The sequence below is a fragment of the Salmo trutta genome, chromosome 27, assembly GCF_901001165.1.
Source record: "Salmo trutta chromosome 27, fSalTru1.1, whole genome shotgun sequence".
NCBI lineage: Eukaryota > Metazoa > Chordata > Actinopteri > Salmoniformes > Salmonidae > Salmo > Salmo trutta.
Window position 1 is genome coordinate 39,217,242 of NC_042983.1, and position 15,970 is coordinate 39,233,211.

The following is a 15,970-nucleotide window of genomic DNA, read 5'->3' on the forward strand; positions in this document are numbered from 1 at the left end:
CATGTTTATTCAAGACGTTGGTCACCAACTGTGCTGCTGGTAATAATTGAAATGACTTCCTTAACGTCTACTGACACCGGCCATATTCAACCGGCGTTGAGCATTGGTAAATTCATCAGTTATGCTCTGATACATTCAAACAGCTGCTCTAAAATCCGAACAAAACAGCCTTTAGCGAATTTACCAAGTACCCTATTCAATAATGTCCATACTGAAATTACTTCACAAATAGTATGGTTTGTGCGATTACGCTGATAGAACGCTAACATCAATACACTGGTGTATTGAGCTAATGATTCTTCTTTTATATCATTGTGCCAAGTCACAATTGCATCCCTGAATTTTCAATTTAAATTAGCATTTTCCATATTCGAGCCGAATTGGTAGAATGCTTGTGTGCTTCTATTAGTATCTTTATGGCTTTGCTATAGTGTACCTCTTCTACGATGGTTATTTCTGCTCATCTCTCCTCACGGTTTTAATATATGCCAATCTTTTTCTGAGACTATCTCCCAGATCTTGTAGACAGTCATATAATGCTTTAACCTTTATGGATTGTTTAACTTGCATCTCATTATATTCCCAGTATTGCTTTGTCAAATCTCCAGTAATCGATTATACACAACATTTTTCATTACATTTTTTTTTTCATGACTTCACAGAATCAATATATAACGTAGGAAATCTTAGGTACTCACATTAATTAATGGGGCAGCAGCTAGCCTAGTGGTTAGAGCATTGGACTAGTAACCAAAAGTTTGCAAGATTGAATCCCTGAGCTGACAAGGTAAGAATCTGTCGTTCTGCCCCTGAACAAGGCAGTTAACCCACTGTTCCTAGGCTGTCATTGAAAATAAGTATTTGTTCTTAACTGACTTGCCTAGTTAAATAAAGGTAAAAACTAATATTATCACTCTGTTTCCAACCACTTTATACACTCCCAGCGGAACCAAAAACGTTAGTTTCTCGGATGCTGCCCTATGGGAATAATTCTCAACGGTTCTCTACTCTTCCAGAAATGATAGAATAACATCTAGCACTTAATAATTCCACCTTGTGATATTCTATGATGGGCAGTGTTGAACGGAACCCCAAGATAACGCTACATATCTTATTATCCAAATGTAAGATAAATACTTATTTCTGCTCTCACACACACTCATTCACATTCACACAGTACTGCTCCCAAAACATACTTCCCCTCACACACTCTCGTATCACATTCACAGAAAACACAAACAAAAAACACAGAGGGAAATGAGACCGACAAGGAAAACCAGTAGCGCTCTTTTTAGATTGCAAAACTCTGTCTATATGAACAGGGAAACCCATACCATTATCAAAATATTGCCTAATTAGTGGTCCCACAACGGGGTGTTGTATCCACACTGGGATATCGCCTACTGCGATTACTATGGTTTATCTTACCGACTATCCAAATGTGCAAAACTACCTATCCAACCTTACCTTGTATTTTCTAAGTATCAGGAATAACTAAATACTTACAATAACACCTAGCAATAGTAGCCCAGGGCATACCTGTTTACCTCATTTAACAAAACATTTGATCAATTACATACATGTTAAAATTTGAACTTCAAGTCAGATGCCCTCGCAAGGCGTCACTTGCACTATAGTGCCTCATTCAATGAGTTTCACCAAGCTGAGTTCTCTCACAAGATTACCCGCGCTCTAGTCCTCCACTCTACATTAACCTCACCAATTCCTACTGTGATCAAGTCAGTACCACGGATTGGAATTTTGGTTGACCGCAACTTGCTAATTCACAATTATGCCCAAGGATACCTCACTTAAGAACACTCTTATCAAATCAACTCAGTCCTGCTAGTTACCTCAGCTGTGGTCCTTAAGGAACACCTCGCTCTGAGCGTACTCTCAACAGGGGCTATTATGTTTTCATTCACTTTCTTTTTTCTTATCTTTTAGAAAACACATATTGATAGATAGTACTGAGAGAGGTAGGCTTGGACAATGTCTGAGACCTGGTATCCACCCGTGCCCGCTACCTCTCAGATCATAGCTGCTCAATAATGAGTGTGGTTCCCCAAAGATCCTAATTTCCGATCCCCTGTGCACAGTTTACCCAGATATTCAGGAGAGGTCAACAAGTGAAGTTGCAGATCCCATCCTTTTCAGTACTGAGAGGGATTTGGTCATTTCTTCAAACAATCATCTTTATTTAATATCGATTAATTATTGCAATAATGAAGCTGGTCGACCCCCCACCCCTGAGTGTTTGACTGAGTAACCTAACCTTTACATAAATGCAGAGTACTATATATAGCTGACACTAACAATGCTTAGTCATGATTGGTTCCACCCATCCCATGCAGAGTGGGGCATCATAAGCCCCTCTGGGTTCATCCTGTTGTTATCTGCACATGGGTTGTCTTAACCCCACCCTGGCTTAGTTTCCCAGATGCAAGGATGATTTTACATTTACGTCATTTAGCAGACGCTCTTATCCAGATAGACTTACTGTAGTGAATGCATACATTTCATACAATTTCATACATTTTTTTTTCTGTGCTGGCCTCCCATGGGAATCAAACCCACAACCCTGGTGTTGCAAACACCATGCTCTACCAACTGAGCTACAGGGAAGGCAATTTTGAGACAATGAGGGATTGTTCTACTCCTAAACTATCTCTAATAAAACACATTCCAGGCTATGTAATGCAGTATTTAACTCATTTGTCAGCTCAAGCCATCTCCAGTGACCATACGCCAAGATTAGCTGCAGGGAACTAGATTGGAGCCCATGAAAACACAGACTAACAGGACAGAAATGTCTTACTATTAGTTAAATATTAATTGTTAACCATTAATATCAAATAAACCAGGTAAATGCGTAATTTTTCTATCACACTAGCTGTAGTTCTTGCATTCCGTACTGCATAAAGTATAAATTAGGCTTATTGCGAATGAATCAACAGGTCTTAAAAGTTAATAAGACACTGAGCGTATCTAGTCTTCTATGTATCTGGTCAGTGCCGGCTCTAACCACTAAGAGGAATAAGTGGCCGCTTAGGGCCCCCACGGCCGCTAGGTGGCCCCCATCCAGGAATTCAGTCTGGCGCTCAACTTACTGTTGAGAGTTAGGATGGCAGAATTCACAACGTGCAATTTCGATATTTGATAGTCACTGACAGTCACTCAATTAGCCCATGTCAGCTAATATTTTATAGATTGCTCAGTAAGTTAGTCTAGCCAGCTATCTACATCTTGTTGTAATCATGGCCAAATTATTGACCAGGCAACCAAGGCACTCGCCCAGGGGCCCTGATCTCCAGGGGGCCCCCACTGATTTTGTTAGTCACTTTCACTCAGATGTCCTATGAACATTGCATTTGTCATGGCAGGAAATTAGCTTAAAAAATATATATCTCCACTGCCAAGAGGTGGGCCACTAAAATGTTTTGCCAAATCTTGCTTAGGGCCTAAGTGTCTGGTCTTTGTTGAGCATTAAGACGGGGATAAACAGAGAGATGCTCTTGTTTGTTTTTACTACAGGCTCTCAACAGCTCCTCAAAGACAAAAAACAAAAACCCTACGACGTTACCCTTTTACACTCAATTATCATGTCTTTGAAAAGCTCTTCACACAATTTAGTTAAATTCCTTCTCCATCTTGCGAGCAACTGAATTTAGACTCCCAAAATAACAAGTTTGCCTTACAAGTTTCTCACTCTTTCTTTTGTTGTAAGTTGTAGATGTACTATTTTGACCTGAAATAGTTTTCTAAGATATTTATTTTTCAATTAGCCCCAGGCATATTGATTCCTCATTCTTCATACTGATAATTTGCCTAAAAGTCATCTACCACTGCTCTGAGTAAGCAGTAAACCCTGCTGCAAAGGAACACTTGACCTTTCTAGTAACACAGTCCAGAAGTAGTACTGCGTACTATATATATACACTGAACTGTGTATTTCCAAAGCAAACAGTGTTGTGCTTCTGATAGCTGATTCTGTAAAATAATGATTGGGATGATTATTCTTTCATATACCTCAGTCGAGAAGAACACAGCACTATTACTGTATACAGTCATTGCGGTGTAGGCGGGACAAATCTCGCCAATCGGTTTGTATTCCAAGTAGAGAAAATATAGCTCATTACTGTACAAGGTGCACACAGACATTTTCTCAAATTACTGAAAGCACGCCACGCTAATGTCCTATCATGTTTAGAGTGATCCAAGTATAACCACCCTGATGTGTTAAAATGCAACAAGATAGGCTGTGACACATTGAAAACAGGGTCAATGGCATTGATAATGAGGCGTGCTTGCACCAACACAGTCCAGGCATGAAGATGAATTATCCTAAACAAAAAATCACTTGAATTAGTTCACAATATGAAAGATGTACCAGCCAGTATTACTGAACGTGTTCATATTCCTGTGTGATGTGAACGATAGAGCCACTCCGTCATGCTGCCTCTATCTTCCTGTACTTGGCGTGGAGTCAGCACTACGCACTAATGCTGATGGATGTGTGGATGCCTGGATGGAGAATCACACAAGCACCCTCTGCAGGACTGGAATATGACAGCAAAATTAGCAGAGGGGATGGGATGAGGGAAAAGAGGAGAGGAGAGAAGGGGGAAAGGAGGTGAAACAAGAGGAGACAGTAGGAGGAGAGGAAGAGAACACAGATGGTAGGAGGACAGGAAGAGAACACAGATGGTAGGAGGAGAGGAAGAGAACACAGATGGTAGGAGGACAGGAAGAGAACAGAGATGGTAGGAGGACAGGAAGAGAACAGAGATGGTAGGAGGACAGGAAGAGAACAGAGATGGTAGGAGGACAGGAAGAGAACACAGATGGTAGGAGGAGAGGAAGAGAACACAGATGGTAGGAGGAGAGGAAGAGAACACAGATGGTAGGAGGAGAGGAAGAGAACACAGATGGTAGGAGGAGAGGAAGAGAACACAGGAAGTAGTACTGGGTCCTGTGTGGGTATGGAGAGAAGAAAACAAAGAAGACGTGGAAGAGAGCTGCAAGGTAGAGCTGTATATTTCAGCCCATTAGCTCTGAGCTGTTGGGGACGTCTTGTCTTGTGGGCCGTAAATAAGGGATTTGATGATGACAGGACAAGAAAGGGGGAGTTTTAGACTCATGAGATTTACAGGATTGTTGAATTGTCTAGTCAATTACTTTTAACAACGGAAAATATTTTGATTAACGTGACAGTACGAATTCATTTATTTGACTTTGTCTCTGGCATTCCTTCACAATCTAAATCCAACTTATCTTAGTTCATACATTATTCATTCTGAACAGCAACATTCATTGTCTCTCGCAGGCCCCTGAACGTGCTTGTGTAAACATTTCCTATGCGACAGTGAAAATCTTCCCTCTATTAGCCATGTACTGTTTTGGAGCTTTGAGACAATTTTTTTCTTGAGTGTAAACAGAGGTGGGTGCAGGGTGACAGGGTGGAACCGCTCTCTCTCTATGGTGATGGATTATTGATGGGCTATAATATTCCGTTGTTAGACTACCCCAGAGAGTCATATAGAAGGGGCTTTCATTACCACCAATATCCTTATTTCAGCACGCCATTTTCCCACAATCCCACGTTCGCTCTGCCCAGGTGTTTGGCTCCCTGTCAGGGTCGTAAAGCGGTCAGACGGGGTTACCCCCCCGAGGCTGGTTCTAATTAGCTCCGAAGGGAGGATCTGCGGATAGGACTGGATGATAATAATATGATCTGGCAACCCTCTGAGGAAGGAAGGCTTGGCGGATAAGACGGGATTATAATAATAAGATCTGACAACCCTCTGAGGAAGGGAGGCTCTGCGGATAAGACTGGATGATAAGATCTGGCAACCCTCTGATACTGTACATGTGCTGAAATATGCTGCACTATCAAAGCACATCATTGATCTGTTAATACCATTTAAAAAAGGCTCAAACTAGCGGTCTAAGCCACTGCCCCCTGATCACATATAAAGCACATGCTTGAGTCCTTAAATGGCGCCGAAGAGGATGGCTGATGTTTTACATGCCCGTAACCAATTGTGCTATTTTGTTAGGTTTTTTGCATTGTTTGTAACTTATTTTTTAATTTATGTTGTACATAAAGTTTGCTGCTACCATCTCTTATGAACGAAAATAACTTCTGGACATCAGAACTTATCAAGGCACAAGGCGAGACCCAGATGCAGATGGTTGGAGTCTTACAATGTTTATTAATCTAAAAAGGGGTCGACAAGAGAATGGTCGTGTACAGGCAAAAGGTCAAAACCAGTTCAGAGTCCAATAGGTACCGAAAACATACAATACGAACTGGCACAGAGAAACAAGAAACACAGAGATAAATACACTGGGGAAAATAAGCGACAGCTGAAGGGGGTGGAGACAACCACAGGTGAAACAGATCAGGGCGTGACAGTATCCCTCCCTAGGGACACCACCTGGCGTCCTACCTGGGCGCATACCTGGCTGACTGGGGTGTCGGCGGGAGAAATCGGCGATGAGGGCCGGGTCCAAGATGTCTTTAGCAGGAACCCAACACCTCTCCTCTGGGCCATAACCTTCCCAGTCAACCAGGCACTGGAAACCCCTGCCCCGTGATCGAACCCTCAGGAGGTGTCTCACCGTATACGCTGGCTGGCCATCGATTACCCGGGGGGGAGGGATGGGCCTGGAAACAGAAGACAAAGGACAGACATGGGCTTAATTCTGGACACATGGAAAGTAGGGTGGATACAGAGGGTACGGGGTAACACAAGGACAGCAGTGGAACTAAGGACTCGAAAGATGGGAAAAGGACCAATGAAACAGGGAGACAGTTTGCATGTCCCGTGTGGAAAGCCATACCCTTTGCCCAATGCGGTAGTGGGGAGCTGGAGTCCGGCGATGGTCCGCTTGTCGACAATACCTGGAGTTGGTCTTGAGAAGTACTGCCCGAGCTCTTCTCCAGGTACGTTGACACCAGTGGACAAACATCTGGGCCGAAGGTACGCAGACCTCTTCCTCGTTCGGGAAGAGTGGAGCTTGATACCCCAAATAACACTCAAATGGAGAGAGTCCAATGACCTAACAGGGAAGGGTGTTACGGGCATACTCCACCCAGACCAGTTGTCGGCTCCAGGTAGTGGGATTGGTTGAGACCAGGCATCTCAGGTTGGTTTCCAGGTCTTGGTTGGCTTGCTCCGACTGACCCTTGGTTTGGGGATGGAATCCAGATGAAAGACTGGCCGACGACCCAATAAGGGTGAAGAATGCCTTGCAGAACTGAGACGAGAACCCCAATCGGAGACCATGTCTACCGGGAGCCCATGGATCTGGAAGACATGCTGCACCATAAGCTGGACCGTCTCCTTTGCAGAAGGTAGTTTGGGGAGAGGGATGAAATGGGCAGCCTTGGAGAACCGATCTACTACCGTCCGAATGACGGTGTTGCCATCTGATGGAGGGAGCCCAGTGACAAAGTCCAGAGATATATGAGCCTTGGGACGATGAGGGACCGGTAGTAGCTGAAGGAGGCCAGAGGCAGCTTGTTGTGGAGTCTTGTTCTGAGCACACGCTGTGCATGCGGCGACGAAGGCAGTGACGTCAGGAACCATTGTGGGCCACCAGAAACGTTATTGGAGGAAGGCTAGTGTATGACTGGACCCTGGATGACAGTCCAGCCTGGAGGAATGAGCCCATTCCAGCACCCGGGACCGTACTGGGTTAGGGACAAACAGCCGGTTAGCAGGGCCCCCTTCAGGTCCAGGCTGGGAGTGTTGCACCTCGCGAACCAGGTTCTCAATACCCCAATTCCCAGTGGCAGCAAGGCATGAGGTAGGGAGAATGGTTTCGGAGGTCGAGGGTGTGGCAGACGAACTGTACAGGCGGAAGAGGGCGTCAGGCTTCACATTCTTTGACCCTGGCCAGTAGGAAATGGCTAAGTTAAATCTGGTGAACAAGAGGGCCCACCGAGCCTGTCTGGAGTTGAGGCGCTTGGCTATTCTGCTCCTTCCAGCCAGTGCCTCCACTCTTCCAATGCCATCTTAACCATCAGGAGTTCTCGGTTGCCTACATCGTAGTTTCTCTCTGCAGGATTGAGACGATGGGACAGGAAGGCACAGGGATGAAGCTTTTGGTCCTGGGCAGATCGCTGGGACAGGATGGCCCCCACTCCAACATCTGAAGTATCAACTTCCACCACAAATTGACACGAGAGGTCCAGATGGATGAAGATGGGTGCTGTTGCAAACCGATGCTTCAGGTCCGCAAAGGCTTTGTCAACAGCTGGAGACCATTTGAACGGTACCTTGGGGGAGGTGAGTGCCGAGAGGGGGGCCGCCAGGGTGCTGTAATCCGGAATGAAACGGCGATAGAAGTTTGCAAAACCAAGAAACCGTTGCAACTGCACCCTGGACGTTGGTTGAGGCCAATCCACCCCTGCTTTCACCTTTCCATGAACCAACTGAACATTGCCCTCAGCAATGACATATCCCAGAAAAGCGATAGTAGAGCGGTGGAACTCACACTTCCCAGCTTTCACAAACAATTGGTTCTCCAGGAGGCACTGAAGGACCTGTCTGACATGAAGTACATGTTCTTGGGCAGATCGGGAAAAAAACAGGATGTCGTCAAGGTAAATGAACACAAAACGGTTTAGCATGTCCCGGAGCACATCGTTTACCAAAGCCTGGAAAACAGCAGGGGCGTTGGGGAGTCCAAATGGCATGACCTGGTACTCATAATGTCCACTGGCTGTGTTGAAGGCTGTCTTCCACTCATCCCCTTCACGTATCCGAACCAGGTGGTAGGCATTCCAAAGGTCCAACTTGGAAAACATGGTGGCCCCCTGGAGAGTTTCAAATGCCAAGGAGAGGAAAGGTAGGGGTAATGATTTTTAACTAATTTCGTTAAGTCCCCGGTAGTCAACGCACGGACAGAGGGTCTTGTCCTTTTTCTCCACAAAGAAAAATCCTGCGCCGGCAGGAGATGCAGATGGATGGACAGCCCCAGTGGCCAGAGACTCCTCTATGTACTCCTCCATAGCTTTGGTCTCTGGTCCGGACAGAGAATTTAACCGACCTCGAGGTGGTGTAGTGCCTGGGAGAAGATCAATGGCACAATCATAAGTTGGTGCGGTCGAAGGGAAGTAGCACGTGCATTACTGAACACTTCCAGGAGGTCATGGTATTCAATGGGAATAGCAGAGACATCCACAGTCTAGCTAACATCCAGAGGAAGATGACTTGGGGAAGGCTGCTTGAAGGCAGTGGGAAAGGCAAAATGGGCTCCAACCCAGGACAGCGCTTGTGGTCCAGTCAATCACAGGATTGTGGTTTTGGAACCAGGAAAAATCCCAAAACAACCGGAACATGGGGAGATGCAATGAGGAGGAACTGTATGGTCTCACTGTGGTTACCAGAAACCTGTAATTGAACGGGCACAGTACTATGGGTAACCTCCCCTATAGAGCTGCCGTCCAGTGCCCTAGCATCCATGGGAACAGAGAGAGGCTGAGTGGAAATATCAAGCTCCGAAGCAATAGTGGCATCCATAAAACTCTCATCAGCCCAGAGTCAATGAGCACTCGGAGAGAATTAGATTGGTCTCCCCACAGCACAAGCACAAAAAAGGGTGTGCGGATGATGGAATTAGGGAACTCCCAGTCTGACTCACCATAGTACTGGTACCCACTAGAGACAAGGGTTTCCTAATAGGGCAGGTAGCTATATGTCCTTCCCCTCCACAGTACAGACAACAGTTACTATTCATCCTCCGTGAGCGTTCCCCAACTGATAACCTAGCTCTTCCTAACTGCATAGGCTCAGGAGTATCCAACTCACCTGACGTAGATTCACGAGAGGGCTTGGATGGCTTCGAATCCTCTAGGAAAAGCGGCCTTCGGAAACTTCCAGATTTCCTCGAAGGTGAACGAGCCATAGTTGTTGCACGAGTGTGCCCGAGACCAGACCTCTCACTCCTGCATTCCCTTAGGCGTCCATCAACTTTAATGGTTAGAGCGATAAGGGACTCGAGGTCCACCGGCAATTCCCGAGCAGCTAGCTCATCCTTTACATCCTCAGATAATCTGTGCAGAAAATGATCAAAGAGAGACTCCGGATTCCAGGCACTCTCGGCGGCCAAAGTGCGAAAATAAACCGCGTAGTCTGCTACACTATGGGAGTTTTGACCAAGTCAGGCAGTTTACTGGCTGCCTTTCTCCCAGATACCGGAGACTCAAATACCTTTCTCACCTCTGCCATAAATTCCTCCAGATGACCACAAATGGCAGATTGTTGCTCCCAAACTGCTGTAGCCCAGGAGAGCACCCTTTCCGACATTAACATAATAATATACGCTATCTTCGATTGGTCTGAAGGAAACAAAGATGGCTGTAGCTCAAAATTAAGCGAGCGCTGAGAAAGGAAACCAGAATAGGTACCAGAATATCACTCATGGAGGAGGTAAGCGGGGTTCTCAGGGGGTCGGGATAGGCTGTACAAACTCACCATAGATAGGGAAAAAAATTACTGGATGATTGGGGTTTTTCCAGAGGTGGCAGGCAGCCTCTGATCTAACTCCCTGATTTGCTCCGTAATAGCCTTTAACCCATGGTCGTGGCGTTCCGTCAAGGAACTGAGCCCTTCCAAAAGGCCCTGTAACAACTCCTCATGTCTCCCAATGGTGGTTCCCTGCAGGGAGACAGCGTGGCGGAGCTGGTACAAGTCTGCTGGGTCTGTCATAGCCAGTTAGTACTATCAAGGCACAAGGCGAGACCCAGATGCAGACACAGGAGGCAGATAGTTGGAGTCTTACAATGTTTATTTATCAAAAAAGGGGTAGGCAAGAGAATAGCAATGTACAGGCAAAAGGTCAAAACTAGTTCAGAATCCAATAGGTACCAAAAGGGCAGGCAGATTCAAGGTCAGGCAGGATGATCAGGCTGGCGGTAAAGTAGCCCAGAGTCAGGCAGTGGTCAAAACCAGGAGGACTAGCAAAAGAGAATAGAAAAGGAGTACGGGGAAAAACACGCTGGTTGACTTGACTAAACATACAATACAAACTGGCACAGAGAGACAGGAAACACAGGCATAAATACACTGGGGAAAGTGACACCTGGAGGGGGTGGAGACAATCACAGGGACAGGTGAAACAGATCAGGGCGTGACAGAACTGGGATTACTCACCATGAACTGGAAGAAGCTTTTTCCTTTAACGAGTCCGACGAGAAAGATATACTGCTCTCCCGGGAACAGGCCCAGATCCCTGTCATTTGTGTGAAAGACACTCCCACTGCCATCAATGCAATCATTGAAAAATAAAACTGATGACCTACGATTACGATTATCCGACCAAAGGGACATTAAGAACTGTTATATCTTATGTTTCACCGAGTCGTGGCTGAACAACGGCACAGATAATATATCAATCAATCAAATGTATTTATAAAGCCCTTTTTACATCGGCCGATGTCACAAACTGCTATACAGAAACCCAGCCTAAAACCCCAAACAGCAAGCAATGCAGATGTAGAAGCACGGTGGCTAGGAAAAACTCCCTAGAAAGGCAGGAGCCTAGGAAGAAACCTAGAGAGGAACCAGGCTCTCGGACGTGGCCAGTCCTCTTCTGGCTGTGCCGGGTGGAGATTATAACAGTACATGGCCAAGATCTTCAAACGTTCATAGATGACCAGCAGGGTCAAAAAATAATAATAGAGGGTGCAACAGGTCAGCACCTCAGGAGTAAATGTCAGTTGGCTTTTCATAGCCGATCATTCAGAGTTAGAGACAGCAGGTGCGGTAGAGAGAGAGAGTCTCAAACAGCAGGTCCGGGACAAGGTAGCACGTCCGATGAACAGGTCAGGATTCCATAACCACAGGCAGAACAGTTGAAACTGGAGCAGCAGCAGGTGGACTGGGGTGGACTTGGGTCAGCAGGTGGACTAGCAGCCATGTTAAGCACTAACTAAAGTTTATTTAATGCTTTATCCAGGTAGCCGGAAAGTAGAGCATTACAGTAGTCTAATCTAGAAGTGACAAAAGCATGAATACATTTTTCTGCATCCATTAGGACAGAAAGCTTCTGATTTTTGCAATGTTATGTAGATGGGAAAAAGCTGTCCTTGAAACAGTCTTGATATGTTCGTCAAAAGAGAGATCAGGGTCCAGAGTAATGCTGAGATCCTTCGCAGTTTTATTTGAGACAACTGTATGACCATCAATATTAATTGTCAGATCCAACAGAAGATCTTTGTTTCTTGGGACCTAGAACTAGCATCTCTGTTTTGTCTGAGTTTAAAAGTAAAATAATTACCGCCATCCACTTACTTATGTCTGAGGGATTTTCAATGCACCGGCAGAACAGAGAAGCTACGTCTGGTAAGATGAGGGGTGGAGGTATGTCTTTTTGTCAATAACAGCTGGTGCGCAATGTCTAATATTAAGGAAGTCTTGAGGTATTGCTCACCTGATGTAGAGTACCTTATGATAAGCTGTAGACCACACTATCTACCAAGAGAGTTCTCATCTATATTATTTGTAGCCGTCTATTTACCACCACAGACCGATGCTGGCACTAAGACCGCACTCAACCAACTCTATAAGGCCATAAGCAAACAAGAAAATGCTCACCCTGAAGCGACGCTCCAAGTGGCCGGGGACTTTAATGCAGGCAAACTTAAGTTTTACCAAATTTTCATTTGGTAAATTGTCACATGTGGAGAAAGGAGAAGAAAAAAATAACTCTACACCACCTTTACTCCACACACAGAGATGCATACAAAGCTCTCCCCCGTCCTCCATTTGGCAAATCTGACCATAATTCTATCCTCCTGATTCCTGGTTACAAGCAAAACTTTTTTAAAAACGCTTTCAAGGAGCGGGACACTAATCCGGACGCCTATTAGAAATCCCGCTATGCCCTCAGACGAACCATCAAACAAGCAATGCGTCAATACAGGATTAAGATTGAATCCTACTACACCGACTCTGACGCTCATTGGATGTGGCAGGGCTTCAAAACTATTACAGTCTACAAAGGAAAACCCAGATGCGTGCTGCCCAGTGACGCTAGCCTATCAGACGAGCTCCCAGGCTCTTATAATGGAAATCAATGGCTTCTATGTAATTCCAACTCCCAGATTGCAATTCCTATGGCTTCCACTAGATGTCAACAGTCTTTGTTTATTGTTTCAGGCTTGTTTCTTCAAAAAACGAGCAAGAATTGAGTTTTTGTACAAAGACTCCCAGTTCAAAAACAGTCTGTTGGCACGAAGAAGCGGACGCTCGCTTACTAATTTTACTTTTCTATTGAACATACTTCTTTCCGTATGAAATATTATAGTTTATTTACATTTTAGGATACCTGAGGATTAAATTGAAACGTAGTTTGACATTTTTGAACAAAGTTTAGCGGTAGTTTTTTGGACTCCTTTGTCTGCATGTTGAACGAGTGGATAACTGAAATCGACGGAGCCAACTAAACAGACTTTTTGGGATATAAAGAAGGATTTTATCTAACAATCAATAGACTTTATTTTGGTATTGCCCTCAGGTAGCCTGTTTCTGGTCTCAGGTTCAAGAATGGCTGAAAATGCATAGCATTGATCTAAAATTGACCCTAGAAATAGTATTGTTAGGAGATCTGGAGAGACCGGGTCAGTCAATTACTAATACTCTTAGTAAAAATATTTATCTTCAACTCGCAATCTGTGGATTCTATTCGATTAGATAGATTGAAATTGTACGTTAAACATTGCAGCATAGTTGAAAAATATGTTGCCAGCAGAGATAGATGGGATGGGCTGAGGGAAGCTGAGGGTTGGTAGGTGGAATTGGAGACAAGTGGTAGTGGAGTTGCTGTGTGGTAGATAGAATGATGGTCAAAGATAAAAGTGAACTTCTTTTTTTTTGTAAGTCAAAATAAACATAATAAAAAGTACATTTGAATGACACTGAGGGGCAGTGTTTTTACAACTAATGCCGGTTTGTGTGATGCGGATCCCGTGCAGATGTTTGTACACGTGCATATACACACACTCTCATTCAAATAAACACATACAAGAACATACACATACATGTAATAGTGCCAGACATGCACACAAACATAAACAGTTGGCATTGCTGTTATGATTTTAGTTGTCCTTGATGTCCTTTGTTTTAAATTGATTATTTTGTTTTATAATTTCTTTATCATTCTCTTCGTTGTTGGTGCATTGGGGGGGTTCTTGGGGGTGGGGAATGGAATTAATTGTATTTTTTATTTTTCTTCTTGGGGGGGACTGTGGGAGGGGTCTCGAATGGTTGAGGGACAGCTATTGGGTAACTGTGGGGGGATCTTGGATGGTTCGGGTTCATGTTTTTTGGCCTGGTGGTAGATCGGTCAACGTGCCCTTGAGCAGGGCATTGACCCTGAATGCTTATGTCTGTCTCTCTGAATGGGAATCTTTTGGATGACTGGTATGATGTAGTTGTTGAGCTGCTTCACTGCAAGTAGATTCTATGTTGGAATATTCAATACATTTATTTTAAAAAAATTTAAAAAGTTCCTTGGTGTCCACATCACCAACGATGTATCATGGTCCAAACACACCAAGACAGTTGTGGAGAGGGCACGACAAAACCTTTTCCCATCAGGAGACTGAAAAGATTTGGCATTGGTCTCCAGATCCTCAAAAAGTTCTACAGCTGCACCATCGAGAGCATCCTGACCGGTTGCACCACCGCCTGGCATGGCAGCTTCTCGGCATCTGACCATAATGCGCTACATACAGAGGGTAGTGCGTACGGCCCAGTACATCACTGGGGCCAAGCTTCCTGCAATCCATGACCTATATAATAGGCTGTGTCAGAGGTAAGCCCATAAAATTGTCAGAGACTCTAGTCACCCAAGTCATAGACTGTTCTCTGCTACTGCACAGCAAGTGGTAACGGAACAACAAGTCTAGGACCAAAAGGCTCCTTAATAACAGCTGCTGAACAGTTCATCAAATGGCCACTGGACTATTACATTACTACCACCCCCCCTGTCCCCCTCCATTTGTTTTGTACACTGTTGCTACTCGCTGTAAATTATCTATGCATAGTCACATCACCCCTAACTACATGTACAAATTACCTCTAACCTGTACCCCTTCACACTGACTCGGTACCGGTAACCCTTGTATATAGCCTCATTATTATGTTATTGTATTACTTTTTATAATTTTTTACTTACGTTTATTCGGATATTTTCTTACATTTACATTTACATTTACATTTAAGTCATTTAGCAGACGCTCTTATCCAGAGCGACTTACAAATTGGTGCATTCACCTATAATATCCAGTAGAACAACCACTTTACAATAGTGCATCTAAATCTTTTAAAGGGGGGGGGGGGGTTAGAAGGATTACTTTATCCTATCCCAGGTATTCCTTAAAGAGGTGGGGTTTCAGGTGTCTCCGGAAGGTGGTGATTGACTCCGCTGTCCTGGCATCGTGAGGGAGCTTGTTCCACCATTGGGGTGCCAGAGCAGCGAACAGTTTTGACTGGGCTGAGCGGGAACTGTGCTTCTTCAGAGGTAGGGAGGCGAGCAGGCCAGAGGTGGATGAACGCAGTGCCCTTGTTTGGGTGTAGGGCCTGATCAGAGCCTGAAGGTACGGAGGTGCCGTTCCCCTCACATCTCCGTAGGCAAGCACCATGGGCTTGTAGCGGATGCGAGCTTCAACTGGAAGCCAGTGGAGAGAGCGGAGGAGCGGGGTGACGTGAGAGAACTTGGGAAGGTTGAACACCAGACGGGCTGCGGCGTTCTGGATGAGTTGTAGGGGTTTGATGGCACAGGCAGGGAGCCCAGCCAACAGCGAGTTGCAGTAATCCAGACGGGAGATGACAAGTGCCTGGATTAGGACCTGCGCCGCTTCCTGTGTGAGGCAGGGTCGTACTCTGCGAATGTTGTAGAGCATGAACCTACAGGATCGGGTCACCGCCTTGATGTTAGTGGAGAACGACAGGGT